Genomic DNA, 4,652 nt, shown 5'->3' with positions numbered 1-4,652 from the left:
ACACACTTTACAGTCTGTCATTTCCAAAAACAAGCATTCTAAAATCAAAAGACCTTTTGTTTATTTCTCCTTTCTTTTAATTTCTCCTCTATTCTTCTCAATCACTCCCTTCAACAGTCCTATTCAGATCAAGGTGGAATGTGAATAGTGTCACAACTCACCTGACACTAATATTACCCTTCTTTTCTCTTGTCTCATTCAATGGGAAAGCTTTATTCACCAGTCTGTTGCTGTTTTACACTCTTGCCATAACATCTGGTATTGCATCCATCTGAATTCTGTGCTTTCATGGCCTTACATATCATTTCCTCTTCTGGATGATTTGTTTGCTTCAGTTCCATTCAACCAGGCTGGACCACAGGGAAGCTTAGAACCTTTGCCTTGGACGGGTCCACGTTGATCCATTACATTCAGAATCACCTCCTTGAAATAACTCCATAGTACAACTACAGTAACCACACATCATCTGCTTCAAACACTCCTCCACATTTTATCTGTTCTGACTGTCAACACCTCCAGCTCTTTTGTTTAAGTGGAACCCATCAGGTGTGTATAGGCTCCTTCTATTCTGAAAGCTGTAGCACTGATTCAGGGAATTCAGCCCTGTTTCTCTACTCGAAAGGATCAGCCATGCTTGATCTGCCTCGTATTTTGCTTTGATTGCAACGTTACAAGACCTCCAATCCTCTGGCACCACACCTGTATCCAGTGAGGGATTGGAAAATGATGGTCAGACCTTCCACTATTTCTTCCCTGGCTTCTTTCAACAGCCTGAGGTACATTTCATCTGGTCCTGATGATTTATCCACATTCAAGGATGCTCATCCCATTAAGACTTCCTCTCTACTTAAGTTATCACGTCCAATACTTCACACTCCTCCTCCTTAATAACAATATCTGCATCACCCTCTCATTCGGGCAAACAGTAAAGTATTCATTAAGGATATTGACAACATCTTCCACCCCGATACAAAGGTTACATTTTTGATCTTTTAAGTGCCCTGCTGTTTGCTGAGTTGCCTCTTCCTCCAATGTTTTGTTGCAACATCTTTGGGTCCATGGTTATTTTGTTTGTCCATGTTCTTTCCTGCTTTCTCTCTTTGCTCTTCACCGCTGCTCCCAAACGCCTCCAGTTCTGTCAAAACACAAGGTGTCAGAAGTGGGATTCGAACCCACGCCTCCAGTAGAGACTGCGACCTAAACGCAGCGCCTTAGACCGCTCGGCCATCCTGACTACCTGCGATGTACTATCAATGCTAAGGAAATTATTCATTCTTTGTGAACGTATTTGTGAGATTGTGGAAATGTCTGGAAGAGGAAAGACCGGCGGGAAAGCTCGGGCCAAGGCCAAGTCTTGCTCCTCCCGGGCTGGACTGCAATTCCCGGTGGGCCGTGTTCACAGGCTCCTGAGAAAGGGTAACTATGCTGAGCGTGTGGGTGCCAGAGCCCCGGTCTATCTGGCTGCTGTGCTCGAGTATCTGACCGCTGAAATCCTCGAACTCGCCGGTAACGCGGCCCGGGCCAACAAGAAGACCCGCATCATCCCCAGACACCTGCAGCTGGCCGTCCGCAACGACGAGAGCTCAACAAGCTGCTGGGAGGGGTGACTATCGCTCAGGGCGGGGTGCTGCCTAATATCCAGGCCGTGCTGTTGCCCAAGAAAACCAGCGCTCAGAGCTCCCAGAAAAAGTAAAGCGGCCAAAATGTCATCAAATAAACCAAAGGCTCTTTTCAGAGCCACCCACAGTCTCTGTGAAAGGGCTGGTTACTGTCAGGAGGGAATCAGTGATGGAGTTATTGTTACAGTGGATTGACCTGTTTCACATCTGTTCAGGTGTGTTTTCAGTTCCCTCTCTGGATTTCGCTCTGTTTCTCTGCTCACACATCTCCCCCTCCAGTTAAGTGAAGAAGTGAACGACAGGGTGTAGAATCAACAATTTAATAAATCCCGCTGCCTTCGATTTGATAAATCCCGAGATTATCCCGGTACATTAACGGGAACTGGTTCGGAGCTGATGAATTAATTTAATAATGGAAGTGTCCGGGTTAATTCTCTGTTTTTTATTTGGACAGTTTGAATTGTGTTTTTTTTTCTCTCCGGTGATCTGAGCGCCGCTTCTCAATGAGAATCTGCTCCCAGAACAGAGTAAATGCAGGAAGAAAGAGGCCGTTCTCGGGCTGTGTGTTTCTCTCCTAACCTGATCTGTTTCGACCGCACTGTTCCCAGAGGACGGAATCAGTGAGAGTTGTGCACACACAGGAGCTGAGTCTACTGCAGCGCTTTAATATGTACCTTCTCCGCGGCCCTCCCTATTCTCCGGACACAAAGTTGTTTGTTCCCCCGGCGACGGGAAAGAGTCGGGGATTCTCTCCCCGCAGTGTCAGTGGCTGCAGCCCCGTGGAACTGGCGGTTTCAGTCAGAGTCACCGAGCTACCTTACAGGACTCTCCCCCTGAATTTGTGAACTGAGACTACACCGAACACATCTCCAGTTAGAGTGAGGGCCGGACATCCTTCTGTTTTATTACAGAGAGTGGGGAAAGGGCTGGGTGGAGGGGATGTCAGCGAGTCACCAGGGATCCTGGATTTACTCCAAATCATTTCCATGTGGAATCTGCAGGCGGGGCCGGGACAGGGATCATTTGATCAGGGGATCAGCTCTTTCCTGAGAGATGTGGGTGGCTCTGAGAAGAGCCTTTGTGTTCAGATGTTTACAAGTTTCCCGCGCTCTTTCACTTCTTTCCAGACCTTGCTTTCTGAGCCTTCGCTGCTTTCGGCTTGACCTTGCTCTTCCATGTCTGCACTTTCTTCAGCGCCTTTCCACCCGCCGCACTCTTGCCTTTTTTGACCTTCTTCGCAGGAGACTTTTTCTGAAGCGTTGCTTTCTTCACCGCCTTATTTGGCGTTGCCGCCGCTTGCTGCTCGTTTTCTTGGCTGTTACTTTCTTTGTTGTCACTTTCTTGGCTGCTGGTTTCTTCACCAATGATTTCTTGTCTGCTGGTTTCTTCACTAAAGATTTCTTGTCCACTGGTGTCTTCACTAAAGATTTCGTAGCTGCTAGTTTCTTCACTAAAGATTTCTTGTCTGCTGGTTTCTTCATGAAAGATTTCTTGTCTGCTGGTTTCTTCACTAAAGAATTCTTATCTGCTGGTTTCTTCACTAAAGATTTCTTGGCTGCTGGTGTCTTCGCTAAAGATTTCTTGTCTGCTGGTTTCTTCACTAAAGATTTCTTGTCTGCTGGTTTCTTCACCTTCTTTCCCACTTTTCCCTGGGTTTTCCTTCTTGCTGATTTTGAAGGAGCCGGAGGCGCCCTGTCCCTTGCTCTGCACCAGGGAGCCTTTGTTCACATTCCTCTTGATACTTTGCTTGATCTGGGTCCTGAGCTTCTCCACATCGACACCTCTGCGACCCAGAGCCTTCTTTATGGCGGCCAGGGACATCCCCTTGCGATCGCTGAAAGCCGGCACAATCTTGATTGAGAATCTGTTCGCCCAACGGGAGACCGGCTGGCTTGTTCCGGGGAGCCGCCTTCTTCTTCTTGGGGGTCTTGACTTGGGCGGCGGCGGCGGCTGGAGGAGCCGTTTGGGCGGCTGCACTATCGGTCATGTCCGGGACTCTGCACAAATTCTCACTGTCAATGTGAACTGGGTCAGAAATGAAGCCGGTGATGGCGGCACAGAGCAACTTAAAGGCAGAGAGAGGACGGGGCGGAGACAAGCTGCTGTCAGCTCCCGGCTTCTGCTGTCTCTCTGTGTTTCTCTCTCCTCACAAACTCTACAATTCCATTGAAATTCAGAGACTCCAGACTTCCAGACTAGATCTTTCCTGTCTCTCACTCCAGTATGTTTGCTGTTGAAAAGCTTTCACTAGGATTGAGGACTCCATTTTCCATTTAACCTGGTTTTATTGCTGCACTGACCGCCCTCTCTCACCCCTCGCTAACATGTTCTCTACTTTTCAACTGAAATCTTGAAATAAAAAAAAATGATCCCGAATTCCCACTTTGGGGCTGAGCAGGGAGCAGGGCGGTTCTTTGACTGGAAAATCATTTGATTTTACACAAGAATGACTCTGAAATCCGGCGATGAGAGCGGACCCACAAACACAGTGGCTTCAGACTAACCCGCCCTCCCCTTTAATACAATCTCTCTTCCACAATATTCACATCTGCATATTCACAGGACAAACTGTTCCCTGAATGAAGAGTTCCCAGGACAGGTTTTCCCCTCCGCTCGGTCTGTGCTGCGGATTCTCGGGGGTGAGTTGTATTTTCTCAGCTCAGTCAGTGTAAAACAGTCTGGGGCTGGCGCTCCGAATATTGTTTGTTAACCAGAGTCCGCTGCAAGAGCCAATCACAGTTCTGACTTTTTTATTCGTTCATGGGATTTGGGTGTGAGTCCATGACCAGGGGTCATAATCTAAGGATACGGGGTAAACCTTTCAGGTTGTCCTTTCTCTCTCTGCCGACACCCACCCCCGGTCTCCTCTCTCCCTCTTACTCTCCTCTCTCTCTCTCCCTCTCTCTGACAGTTGCAGAGAGCGAGAACTCTCAGCTTTATGGTTAGTCTTTTTTTTTAAATCGCAGCCGTCAGTTTCACAGCTGACAGGTGCTTTGAGCAGAGACAGCACTTCCGAAACTCGGACAAGCTCGG

General features: G+C 48.1%; 1 non-coding gene and 1 pseudogene across 1 annotated transcript; one reads left to right on the top strand and one right to left on the bottom strand.

The window, feature by feature from the left end:
- Window positions 1-1,151: 1,151 nt before the first annotated feature.
- On the bottom strand, window positions 1,152-1,234 carry trnal-uag (transfer RNA leucine (anticodon UAG)). The gene has a single exon. It is a non-coding gene; the product is annotated as a tRNA-Leu (tRNA).
- Window positions 1,235-1,304: 70 nt separating this feature from the next.
- LOC137359426 (histone H2A-like) lies at window positions 1,305-1,660 on the top strand (annotated as a pseudogene).
- Window positions 1,661-4,652: the final 2,992 nt, after the last annotated feature.

The sequence above is a fragment of the Heterodontus francisci genome, unplaced genomic scaffold (assembly GCF_036365525.1).
Source record: "Heterodontus francisci isolate sHetFra1 unplaced genomic scaffold, sHetFra1.hap1 HAP1_SCAFFOLD_102, whole genome shotgun sequence".
In the NCBI taxonomy this organism is placed as follows: domain Eukaryota; kingdom Metazoa; phylum Chordata; class Chondrichthyes; order Heterodontiformes; family Heterodontidae; genus Heterodontus; species Heterodontus francisci.
Note: the sequence above shows the minus strand (reverse complement) of the source record. Positions and strands in the feature narration are given on the sequence as shown.